This window comes from Manis javanica, chromosome 1, assembly GCF_040802235.1.
Source record: "Manis javanica isolate MJ-LG chromosome 1, MJ_LKY, whole genome shotgun sequence".
Lineage (NCBI taxonomy): Eukaryota > Metazoa > Chordata > Mammalia > Pholidota > Manidae > Manis > Manis javanica.
In genome coordinates, this window is record NC_133156.1 from 61,293,701 (window position 1) to 61,308,513 (window position 14,813).

A 14,813-nucleotide genomic window follows, 5' to 3' on the forward strand; every position below is an offset into this window, starting at 1 on the left:
TACGTACCCTTGCCCCTGGGACTGATACCTCACAGTCAACATCGACAACACCCACAGCTCACCCTACACCTGTCACTCAATGTCGCCCTCACCCTCACATCAGAGCCAGATTCTCACTGTAATCATATTGCTCTCCTGCCCATATGCATTAACAAACACTTAACTCTAACCCTAGCCCTGTATTCTGTTCCTCACCCATCAGAATACCTTTCTTGTAGGCCCCACAAAATAGTGAATGAGCGACCGACTCTCGCCCTCGATCTCACATCACAGTCAGAACCTCACTGTAGCCGAAGCACAATCCTGACGTTACCTGTTTACAAACACAGAAACGTAAGCGTAGCCCTGGCACATGAACTTGACCGTCACGGTGAACACCGACATCACCCCGAGTTCACAATGTACGTGGCACTCAATGTCGACTTATCCCTCACATTGGAGGCAGATTCAGATTGTAATTGTTGCGGTATCCTGAACGTAAGCATTGCAAAACACTTACACCTAATTCTAGCCCAGGACTCGGTGCCGTTTTCCTCAGAATTCCTTTAAGGTAAGCCCCACCAAAGCAGAAACCTGAGATCCAATTTTGTATTCACCCTCACATCAGGGACCTCTCCTGACTCTAAGCGGAATCGTATCTCCCATGAACACATTCCCACATATTGAATCCTAACCCTAGCCCCGAATGATGTACCTGACCCTAACATGAATATCAAAGTCACCTGTGTCTCAAGGTAGCACTGTCATTCAATCTCACTGTCGCCCTCACATCACAGCTGACACCGAAGTGTGCTCATAAACCTATCCTATCCGGACACCTTACTGAAACCCTAGCCGTAAACCTTGCCATGGCTGCTGGGTCAGAACCTCACGGTCAAAATCGACATAACGCACACATCACCGAAAAAGTGCGCGCAATCTCGCCGTCACCCTCACATCACAGCCGGACGCTATCATGAATGAAATCCTTTCACCCACGTACAACTTTCCAAACACCGAACGATAACCCGCGCACTGAATCTCGGTAAAGGCTTCTACCATGAACATCGACGTCACCCTGGTGTCACTGTAACACTGTCATTCAATCATGCTGTGTAGCTCACATCAAAACCGAGTCCTAAATGGAAACAGAACCGTATCATGCCTACACATCTCACTGAACACTTATCCCTACCCCTAGCTATGGCACCTGGACCTGACACGTCAGGGACAACATTGACAAACCCCACAGCTCCACAAATACCTGACACTCAATCTCGCCCTCACCCTCAGACCAGAGACAGAACCTCAATGTAAAAGTATCACTCTCCTACCCATACCGATTACCGAACATCTAACCCTAACTGTAGACTTGGAGTGTGCATGGGAACCATCAGAATGCTTTAAGGGTCAGCCCCACAAAATCATAAACCTAAGACCCAATCTCCCACTCACCCTCCCATTACAGTCGAAACGTAACTCGAACTGAAACACTATCACCAACGTACACCATCGCAAACACCGAACACTAACCCTAGCCCTGACTCTTGGAACAGATGCCTACCGTGAATATCAACGTCACCCGTGTCTCAACGTAACACTGTCATTCAATCTCACTGTTGCCCTCATATCTCAGCCGACCCCTAAATGTACTGATAACCCCATCCTGTCAGTACACATTGCTGAACCCTGAACCCTAGCCCTTGCACGGCTGCCAGGATCGGAACCTCACGGTCAGCATCGACACAACCGACACGTCACCGCGATGCTGTCACTCAATCTCTCCCTCACCCTCATATCAGAAAAAGCACCTCACTGCAGAAATAACACTATCCTGCCCATACCCTTTACAGAACATGTAACCCTAACCCTAGGCTTGGACTGTGCACGGGACCCACCAGAATGCTTTAATCATCAGCTCCACAATATCGTACACCCGAGACCCAATATCGCACTCACCCTAACATTACAGACGGACCCTAACTCGAAACGAAACTCTATCACCAAGTTACACCTTCTCAAACACCGAACCCTAGCCCTAGCCCTAACTGTGGGACCGTACCCCTTCCATGAATATCGTCGTCGCACATATCTCACTGTAACACTGTCATTCAATCACACTGTCTCCCTCACATCAGAGCGGAGTCCTAAATGTAAACATAACCTTATCCAGCCCATACACCTTACTGAACCCATAACACTAACCGTACGTACCCTTGCCCCTGGGACTGATACCTCACAGTCAACATCGACAACACCCACAGCTCACCCTACACCTTCCACTCAATGTCGCCCTCACCCTCACATCAGAGCCAGATTCTCACTGTAATCATATTGCTCTCCTGCCCATGTGCATTAACAAACACTTAACTCTAACCCTAGCCCTGTATTCTGTTCCTCACCCATCAGAATTCCTTTCTGTAGGCCCCACAAAATAGTGAATGAGCGACCGACTCTCGCCCTCGATCTCACATCACAGTCAGAACCTCACTGTAGCCGAAGCACAATCCTGACGTTACCTGTTTACAAACACAGAAACGTAAGCGTAGCCCTGGCACATGAACTTGACCGTCACGGTGAACACCGACATCACCCCGAGTTCACAATGTACGTGGCACTGAACGTCGACTTATCCCTCACATTGGAGGCAGATTCAGATTGTAATTGTTGCGGTATCCTGAACGTAAGCATTGCAAAACACTTACACCTAATTCTAGCCCAGGACTCGGTGCCGTTTTCCTCAGAATTCCTTTAAGGTAAGCCCCACCAAAGCAGAAACCTGAGATCCAATTTTGCATTCACCCTCACATCAGGGACCTCTCCTGACTCTAAGCGGAACCGTATCTCCCATGAACACATTCCCACATATTGAATCCTAACCCTAGCCCCGAATGATGTACCTGACCCTAACATGAATATCAAAGTCACCTGTGTCTCAAGGTAGCACTGTCATTCAATCTCACTGTCGCCCTCACATCACAGCTGACACCGAAGTGTGCTCATAAACCTATCCTATCCGGACACCTTACTGAAACCCTAGGGGTAAACCTTGCCATGGCTGCTGGGTCAGAACCTCACGGTCAAAATCGACATAACGCACACAGCACCGAAAAAGTGCGCGCAATCTCGCCGTCACCCTCACATCACAGCCGGACGCTATCATGAATGAAATCCTTTCACCCACGTACAACTTTCCAAACACCGAACAATAACCCTCGCACTGAATCTCGGTAAAGGCTCCTACCATGAACATCGACGTCACCCTGGTGTCACTGTAACACTGTCATTCAATCATGCTGTGTAGCTCACATCAGAACCGAGTCCTAAATGGAAACAGAACCGTATCATGCCTACACATCTCACTGAACACTTAACCCTACCCCTAGCTATCCCCCCTGGACCTGACACATCAGGGACAACATTGACAAACCACACCGCTCCACATATACCTGACACTCAATCTCGCCCTCACCCTCAGACCAGAGACAGAACCTCACTGTAACAGTAGCACTCTCCTACCAATACCGATTACTGAACATCTAACCCTAACCGTAGACTTGGAGTGTGCATGGGAACCATCAGAATGCTTTAAGGGTCAGCCCCACAAAATCATAAACCTAAGACCAAATCTCCCACTCACCCTCCCATTACAGTCGAAACGTAACTCGAACTGAAACACTATCACCAACGTACACCATCCCAAACACCGAACACTAACCCTAGCCCTGACTCTTGGAACCGACGCCTACCGTGAATATCAACGTCCCCCGTGTCTCAACGTAACACTGTCATTCAATCTCACGGTTGCCCTCATATCTCAGCCGACCCCTAAATGTACTGATAACCCCATCCTGTCAGTACACATTGCTGAACCCTGAACCCTAGCCGTTGCACGGCTGCCAGGATCGGAACCTCACGGTCAGCATCGACACAACCGACACGTCACCGCGATGCTGTCACTCAATCTCTCCCTCACCCTCATATCAGAAAAAGCACCGCACTGCAGAAATAACACTATCCTGCCCATACCCTTTACAGAACATGTAACCCTTACCCTAGGCTTGGACTGTGCACGGGACCCATCAGAATGCTTTAATCGTCAGCTCCACAAAATCGTACACCCGAGACCCAATATCGCACTCACCCTAACATTACAGACGGACGCTAACTCGAAACGAAACCCTATCACCAAGGTACACCTTCTCAAACACCGAACCCTAACCCTAGCCCTGACTATGGGACCGGACCCCTTCCATGAATATCGTCGTCGCACATATCTCACTGTAACACTGTCATTCAATCACACTGTCTCCCTCACATCAGAGCGGAGTCCTAAATGTAAACATAACCTTATCCAGCCCATACACCTTACTGAACCCATAACCCTAACCGTACGTACCATTGCCCCTGGGACTGATACCTCACAGTCAACATCGACAACACCCACAGCTCACCCTACACCTGCCACTCAATGTCGCCCTCACCCTCACATCAGAGCCAGATTCTCACTGTAATCATATTGCTTTCCTGCCCATATGCATTAACAAACACTTAGCTCTATCCCTAGCCATGTATTCTGTTCCTCACCCATCAGAATACCTTTCTTGTAGGCCCCACAAAATAGTGAATGAGCGACCGACTCTCGCCCTCGATCTCACATCACAGTCAGAACCTCACTGTAGCCGAAGCACAATCCGGACGTTACCTGTTTACAAACACAGAAACGTAAGCGTAGCCCTGGCACATGAACTTGACCGTCACGGTGAACACCGACATCACCCCGAGTTCACAATGTACGTGGCACTCAATGTCGACTTATCCCTCACATTGGAGGCAGATTCAGATTGTAATTGTTGCGGTATCCTGAACGTAAGCATTGCAAAACACTTACACCTAATTCTAGCCCAGGACTCGGTGCCGTTTTCCTCAGAATTCCTTCAAGGAAAGCCCCACCAAAGCAGAAACCTGAGATACAATTTTGTATTCACCCTCACATCAGGGACCTCTCCTGACTCTAAGCGGAACCGTATCTCCCATGAACACATTCCCACATATTGAATCCTAACCCTAGCCCCGAATGATGTACCTGACCCTAACATGAATATCAAAGTCACCTGTGTCTCAAGGTAGCACTGTCATTCAATCTCACTGTCGCCCTCACATCACAGCTGACACCGAAGTGTGCTCATAAACCTATCCTATCCGGACACCTTACTGAAACCCTAGCCGTAAACCTTGCCATGGCTGCTGGGTCAGAACCTCACGGTCAAAATCGACATAACGCACACATCACCGAAAAAGTGTGCGCAATCTCGCCGTCACCCTCACATCACAGCCGGACGCTATCATGAATGAAATCCTTTCACCCACGTACAACTTTCCAAACACCGAACAATAACCCTCGCACTGAATTTCGGTAAAGGCTCCTACCATGAACATCGACGTCACCCTGGTGTCACTGTAACACTGTCATTCAATCATGCTGTGTAGCTCACATCAAAACAGAGTCGTAAATGGAAACAGAACCGTATCATGCCTACACATCTCACTGAACACTTAACCCTACCCCTAGCTATGGCCCCTGGACCTGACACATCAGGGACAACATTGACAAACCCCACCGCTCCACATATACCTGAAACTCAATCTCGCCCTCACCCTCAGACCAGAGACAGAACCTCACTGTAACAGTAGCACTCTCCTACCAATACCGATTACTGAACATCTAACCCTAACCGTAGACTTGGAGTGTGCATGGGAACCATCAGAATGCTTTAAGGGTCAGCCCCACAAAATCATAAACCTAAGACCCAATCTCCCACTCACCCTCCCATTACAGTCGAAACGTAACTCGAGCTGAAACACTATCACCAACGTACACCATCCCAAACACCGAACACTAACCCTAGCCCTGACTCTTGGAACAGACGCCTACCGTGAATATCAACGTCACCCGTGTCTCAACGTAACACTGTCATTCAATCTCACGGTTGCCCTCATATCTCAGCCGACCCCTAAATGTACTGATAACCCCATCCTGTCAGTACACATTGCTGAACCCTGAACCCTAGCCCTTGCACAGCTGACAGGATCGGAACCTCACGGTCAGCATCGACACAACCGACACGTCACCGCGATGCTGTCACTCAATCTCTCCCTCACCCTCATATCAGAAAAAGCACCGCACTGCAGAAATAACACTATCCTGCCCATACCCTTTACAGAACATGTAACCCTTACCCTAGGCTTGGACTGTGCACGGGACCCATCAGAATGCTTTAATCGTCAGCTCCACAAAATCGTACACCCGAGACCCAATATCGCACTCACCCTAACATTACAGATGGACGCTAACTCGAAACGAAACCCTATCACCAAGGTACACCTTCTCAAACACCGAACCCTAACCCTAGCCCTGACTATGGGACCGGACCCCTTCCATGAATATCGTCGTCGAACATATCTCACTGTAACACTGTCATTCAATCACACTGTCTCCCTCACATCAGAGCGGAGTCCTAAATGTAAACATAACCTTATCCAGCCCATACACCTTACTGAACCCATAACCCTAACCGTACGTACCATTGCCCCTGGGACTGATACCTCACAGTCAACATCGACAACACCCACAGCTCACCCTACACCTGCCACTCAATGTCGCCCTCACCCTCACATCAGAGCCAGATTCTCACTGTAATCATATTGCTCTCCTGCCCATATGCATTAACAAACACTTAGCTCTATCCCTAGCCATGTATTCTGGTCCTCACCCATCAGAATACCTTTCTTGTAGGCCCCACAAAATAGTGAATGAGAGACCGACTCTCGCCCTCGATCTCACATCACAGTCAGAACCTCACTGTAGCCGAAGCACAATCCTGACGTTACATGTTTACAAACACAGAAAAGTAAGCGTAGCCCAGGAACATGAACTTGACCGTCACGGTGAACAGCGACATCAACCCGAGTTCACAATGTACGTGGCACTCAATGTCGACTTATCCCTCACATTGGAGGCAGATTCAGATTGTAATTGTTGCGGTATCCTGAACGTAAGCATTGCAAAACACTTACACCTAAATCTAGCCCAGGACTCGGTGCCGTTTTCCTCAGATTTCCTTTAAGGTAAGCCCCACCAAAGCAGAAACCTGAGATCCAATTTTGTATTCACCCTCACATCAGGGTCCTCTCCTGACTCTAAGCGGAACCGTATTTCCCATGAACACATTCCCACATATTGAATCCTAACCCTAGCCCCGAATGATGTACCTGACCCTAACATGAATATCAAAGTCACCTGTGTCGCAAGGTAGCACTGTCATTCAATCTCACTGTCGCCCTCACATCACAGCTGACACCGAAGTGTGCTCATAAACCTATCCTATCCGGACAAGTTACTGAAACCCTAGCCGTAAACCTTGCCATGGCTGCTGGGTCAGAACCTCTCGGTCAAAATCGACATAACGCACACATCACCAAAAAAGTGCGCACAATCTCGCCGTCACCCTCACATCACAGCCGGACGCTATCATGTATGAAATCCTTTCACGCACTTAAAACTTTCCAAACACCGAACAATAACCCTCGCACTGAATCTCGGTAAAGGCTCCTACCATGAACATCGACGTCACCCTGGTATCACTGTAACACTGTCATTCAATCATGCTGTGTAGCTCACCTCAAAACCGAGTCCTAAATGGAAACAGAACCGTATCATGCCTACACATCTCACTGAACACTTAACCCTACCCCTAGCTCTGGCCCCTGGACCTGACACGTCAGGGACAACATTGACAAACCCCACCGCTCCACATATACCTGACACTCAATCTCGCCCTCACCCTCAGACCAGAGACAGAACCTCACTGTGAAAGTAGCACTCTCCTACCCATACCCATTACCGAACATCTAACCCTAACTGTAGACTTGGAGTGTGCATGGGAACCATCAGAATGCTTTAAGGGTCAGCCCCACAAAATCATAAACCTAAGACCCAATCTCCCACTCACCCTACCATTACAGTCGAAACGTAACTCGAACTGAAACACTATCACCAACGTACACCATCCCAAACACCGAACACTAAACCTAGCCCTGACTCTTGGAACAGACGCCTACCGTGAATATCAACGTCACCCGTGTCTCAACGTAACACTGTCATTCAATCTCACGGTTGCCCTCATATCTCAGCCGACCACTAAATGTACTGATAACCCCATCCTGTCAGTACACATTGCTGAACCCTGAACCCTAACCCTTGCACGGCTGCCAGGATCGGAATCTCACGGTCAGCATCGACACAACCGACACGTCACCGCGATGCTGTCACTCAATCTCTCCCTCACTCTCATATCAGAAAAAGCACTGCACTGCAGGAATAACACTATCCTGCCCATACCCTTTACAGAACATGTAACCCTAACCCTAGGCTTGGACTGTGCACGGGACCCATCAGAATACTTTAATCGTCACCTCCACAAAATCGTACACCCGAGACCCAATATCGCACTCACCCTAACATTACAGACGGACCCTAACTCGAAACGAAACCCTATCACCAAGGTACACCTTCTCAAACACCGAACCCTAACCCTAGCCCTGACTATGGGACCGGACCCCTTCCATGAATATCGTCGTCGCACATATCTCACTGTAACACTGTCATTCAATCACACTGTCTCCCTCACATCAGAGCGGAGTCCTAAATGTAAACATAACCTTATCCAGCCCATACACCTTACTGAACCCATAAACCTAACCGTACGTACCATTGCCCCTGGGACTGATACCTCACAGTCAACATCGACAACACCCACAGCTCACCCTACACCTGCCACTCAATGTCGCCCTCACCCTCACATCAGAGCCAGATTCTCACTGTAATCATATTGCTCTCCTGCCCATATGCATTAACAAACACTTAACTCTATCCCTAGCCATGTATTCTGTTCCTCACCCATCAGAATACCTTTCTTGTAGGCCCCACAAAATAGTGAATGAGCGACCGACTCTCGCCCTCGATCTCACATCACAGTCAGAACCTCACTGTAGCCGAAGCACAATCCTGACGTTACCTGTTTACAAACACAGAAACGTAAGCGTAGCCCTGGCACATGAACTTGACCGTCACGGTGAACACCGACATCACCCCGAGTTCACAATGTACGTGGCACTCAATGTCGACTTATCCCTCACATTGGAGGCAGATTCAGATTGTAATTGCTGCGGTATCCTGAACGTAAGCATTGCAAAACACTTACACCTAATTCTAGCCCAGGACTCGGTGCCGTTTTCCTCAGAATTCCTTCAAGGTAAGCCCCACCAAAGCAGAAACCTGAGATCCAATTTTGTATTCACCCTCACATCAGGGACCTCTCCTGACTCTAAGCGGAACCGTATCTCCCATGAACACATTCCCACATATTGAATCCTAACCCTAGCCCCGAATGATGTACCTGACCCTAACATGAATATCAAAGTCACCTGTGTCTCAAGGTAGCACTGTCATTCAATCTCACTGTCGCCCTCACATCACAGCTGACACCGAAGTGTGGTCATAAACCTATCCTATCCGGACACCTTACTGAAACCCTAGCCGTAAACCTTGCCATGGCTGCTGGGTCAGAACCTCACGGTCAAAATCGACATAACGCACACATCACCGAAAAAGTGCGCGCAATCTCGCCGTCACCCTCACATCACAGCCGGACGCTATAATGAATGAAATCCTTTAACCCACGTACAACTTTCCAAACACCGAACAATAACCCTCGCACTGAATTTCGGTAAAGGCTCCTACCATGAACATCGACGTCACCCTGGTGTCACTGTAACACTGTCATTCAATCATGCTGTGTAGCTCACATCAAAACCGAGTCCTAAATGGAAACAGAACCGTATCATGCCTACACATCTCACTGAACACTTAACCCTACCCCTAGCTATGGCCCCTGGACCTGACACATCAGGGACAACATTGACAAACCCCACCGCTCCACATATACCTGACACTCAATCTCGCCCTCACCCTCAGACCAGAGACAGAACCTCACTGTAACAGTAGCACTCTCCTACCAATACCGATTACTGAACATCTAACCCTAACCGTAGACTTGGAGTGTGCTTGGGAACCATCAGAATGCTTTAAGGGTCAGCCCCACAAAATCATAAACCTAAGACCCAATCTCCCACTCACCCTCCCATTACAGTCGAAACTTAACTCGAACTGAAACACTATCACCAACGTACACCATCCCAAACACCGAACACTAACCCTAGCCCTGACCCTTGGAACAGACGCCTACCGTGAATATCAACGTCACCCGTGTCTCAACGTAACACTGTCATTCAATCTCACGGTTGCCCTCATATCTCAGCCGACCCCTAAATGTACTGATAACCCCATCCTGTCAGTACACATTGCTGAACCCTGAACCCTAGCCCTTGCACGGCTGCCAGGATCGGAACCGCACGGTCAGCATCGACACAACCGACACGTCACCGCGATGCTGTCACTCAATCTCTCCCTCACCCTCATATCAGAAAAAGCACCGCACTGCAGAAATAACACTATCCTGCCCATACCCTTTACAGAACATGTAACCCTTACCCTAGGCTTGGACTGTGCACGGGACCCATCAGAATGCTTTAATCGTCAGCTCCACAAAATCGTACACCCGAGACCCAATATCGCACTCACCCTAACATTACAGACGGACGCTAACTCGAAACGAAACCCTATCACCAAGGTACACCTTCTCAAACACCGAACCCTAACCCTAGCCCTGACTATGGGACCGGACCCCTTCCATGAATATCGTCGTCGCACATATCTCACTGTAACACTGTCATTCAATCACACTGTCTCCCTCACATCAGAGCGGAGTCCTAAATGTAAACATAACCTTATCCAGCCCATACACCTTACTGAACCCATAACCCTAACCGTACGTACCATTGCCCCTGGGACTGATACCTCACAGTCAACATCGACAACACCCACAGCTCACCCTACACCTGCCACTCAATGTCGCCCTCACCCTCACATCAGAGCCAGATTCTCACTGTAATCATATTGCTCTCCTGCCCATATGCATTAACAAACACTTAGCTCTATCCCTAGCCATGTATTCTGTTCCTCACCCATCAGAATACCTTTCTTGTAGGCCCCACAAAATAGTGAATGAGCGACCGACTCTCGCCCTCGATCTCACATCACAGTCAGAACCTCACTGTAGCCGAAGCACAATCCTGACGTTACCTGTTTACAAACACAGAAACGAAAGCGTAGCCCTGGCACATGAACTTGACCGTCACGGTGAACACCGACATCACCCCGAGTTCACAATGTACGTGGCACTCAATGTCGACTTATCCCTCACATTGGAGGCAGATTCAGATTGTAATTGCTGCGGTATCCTGAACGTAAGCATTGCAAAACACTTACACCTAATTCTAGCCCAGGACTCGGTGCCGTTTTCCTCAGAATGCCTTCAAGGTAAGCCCCACCAAAGCAGAAACCTGAGATACAATTTTGTATTCACCCTCACATCAGGGACCTCTCCTGACTCTAAGCGGAACCGTATCTCCCATGAACACATTCCCACATATTGAATCCTAACCCTAGCCCCGAATGATGTACCTGACCCTAACATGAATATCAAAGTCACCTGTGTCTCAAGGTAGCACTGTCATTCAATCTCACTGTCGCCCTCACATCACAGCTGACACCGAAGTGTGCTCATAAACCTATCCTATCCGGACACCTTACTGAAACCCTAGCCGTAAACCTTGCCATGGCTGCTGGGTCAGAACCTCACGGTCAAAATCGACATAACGCACACATCACCGAAATAGTGCGCGCAATCTCGCCGTCACCCTCACATCACAGCCGGACGCTATCATGAATGAAATCCTTTCACCCACGTACAACTTTCCAAACACCGAACAATAACCCTCGCACTGAATTTCGGTAAAGGCTCCTACCATGAACATCGACGTCACCCTGGTGTCACTGTAACACTGTCATTCAATCATGCTGTGTAGCTCACATCAAAACCGAGTCCAAAATGGAAACAGAACCGTATCATGCCTACACATCTCACTGAACACTTAACCCTACCCCTAGCTATGGCCCCTGGACCTGACACATCAGGGACAACATTGACAAACCCCACCGCTCCACATATACCTGACACTCAATCTCGCCCTCACCCTCAGACCAGAGACAGAACCTCACTGTAACAGTAGCACTCTCCTACCCATACCGATTACTGAACATCTAACCCTAACCGTAGACTTGGAGTGTGCATGGGAACCATCAGAATGCTTTAAGGGTCAGCCCCACAAAATCATAAACCTAAGACCCAATCTCCCACTCACCCTCCCATTACAGTCGAAACGTAACTCGAACTGAAACACTATCACCAACGTACACCATCCCAAACACCGAACACTAACCCTAGCCCTGACTCTTGGAACAGACGCCTACCGTGAATATCAACGTCACCCGTGTCTCAACGTAACACTGTCATTCAATCTCACGGTTGCCCTCATATCTCAGCCGACCCCTAAATGTACTGATAACCCCATCCTGTCAGTACACATTGCTGAACCCTGAACCCTAGCCCTTGCACGGCTGCCAGGATCGGAACCTCACGGTCAGCATCGACACAACCGACACGTCACCGCGATGCTGTCACTCTATCTCTCCCTCACCCTCATATCAGAAAAAGCACCTCACTGCAGAAATAACACTATCCTGCCCATACCCTTTACAGAACATGTAACCCTAACCCTAGGCTTTGACTGTGCACGGGACCCATCAGAATTCTTTAATCGTCAGCTCCACAAAATCGTACACCCGAGACACAATATCGCACTCACCCTAACATTACAGACGGACCCTAACTCGAAACGAAACCCTATCACCAAGGTACACCTTCTCAAACACCGCACCCTAACCCTAGCCCTGACTATGGGACAGGACCCCTTCCATGAATATCGTCGTCGCACATATCTCACTGTAACACTGTCATTCAATCACACTGTCTCCCTCACATCAGAGCGGAGTCCTAAATGTAAACATAACCTTATCCAGCCCATACACCTTACTGAACCCATAACCCTAACCGTACGTACCATTGCCCCTGGGACTGATACCTCACAGTCAACATCGACAACACCCACAGCTCACCCTACACCTGCCACTCAATGTCGCCCTCACCCTCACATCAGAGCCAGATTCTCACTGTAATCATATTGCTCTCCTGCCCATATGCATTAACAAACACTTAACTCTATCCCTAGCCATGTATTCTGTTCCTCACCCATCAGAATACCTTTCTTGTAGGCCCCACAAAATAGTGAATGAGCGACCGACTCTCGCCCTCGATCTCACATCACAGTCAGAACCTCACTGTAGCCGAAGCACAATCCGGACGTTACCTGTTTACAAACACAGAAACGTAAGCGTAGCCCTGGCACATGAACTTGACCGTCACGGTGAACACCGACATCACCCCGAGTTCACAATGTACGTGGCACTCAATGTCGACTTATCCCTCACATTGGAGGCAGATTCAGATTGTAATTGTTGCGGTATCCTGAACGTAAGCATTGCAAAACACTTACACCTAATTCTAGCCCAGGACTCGGTGCCGTTTTCCTCAGAATTCCTTCAAGGAAAGCCCCACCAAAGCAGAAACCTGAGATCCAATTTTGTATTCACCCTCACATCAGGGACCTCTCCTGACTCTAAGCGGAACCGTATCTCCCATGAACACATTCCCACATATTGAATCCTAACCCTAGCCCCGAATGATGTACCTGACCCTAACATGAATATCAAAGTCACCTGTGTCGCAAGGTAGCACTGTCATTCAATCTCACTGTCGCCCTCACATCACAGCTGACACCGAAGTGTGCTCATAAACCTATCCTATCCGGACAAGTTACTGAAACCCTAGCCGTAAACCTTGCCATGGCTGCTGGGTCAGAACCTCTCGGTCAAAATCGACATAACGCACACATCACCGAAAAAGTGCGCACAATCTCGCCGTCACCCTCACATCACAGCCGGACGCTATCATGTATGAAATCCTTTCACGCACTTAAAACTTTCCAAACACCGAACAATTACCCTCGCACTGAATCTCGGTAAAGGCTCCTACCATGAACATCGACGTCTCCCTGGTATCACTGTAACACTGTCATTCAATCATGCTGTGTAGCTCACCTCAAAACCGAGTCCTAAATGGAAACAGAACCGTATCATGCCTACACATCTCACTGAACACTTAACCCTACCCCTAGCTCTGGCCCCTGGACCTGACACGTCAGGGACAACATTGACAAACCCCACCGCTCCACATATACCTGACACTCAATCTCGCCCTCACCCTCAGACCAGAGACAGAACCTCACTGTGAAAGTAGCACTCTCCTACCCATACCCATTACCGAACATCTAACCCTAACTGTAGACTTGGAGTGTGCATGGGAACCATCAGAATGCTTTAAGGGTCAGCCCCACAAAATCATAAACCTAAGACCCAATCTCCCACTCACCCTACCATTACAGTCTAAACGTAACTCGAACTGAAACACTATCACCAACGTACACCATCCCAAACACCGAACACTAAACCTAGCCCTGACTCTTGGAACAGACGCCTACCGTGAATATCAACGTCACCCGTGTCTCAACGTAACACTGTCATTCAATCTCACGGTTGCCCTCATATCTCAGCCGACCACTAAAAGTACTGATAACCCCATCCTGTCAGTACACATTGCTGAACCCTGAACCCTAACCCTTGCACGGCTGCCAGG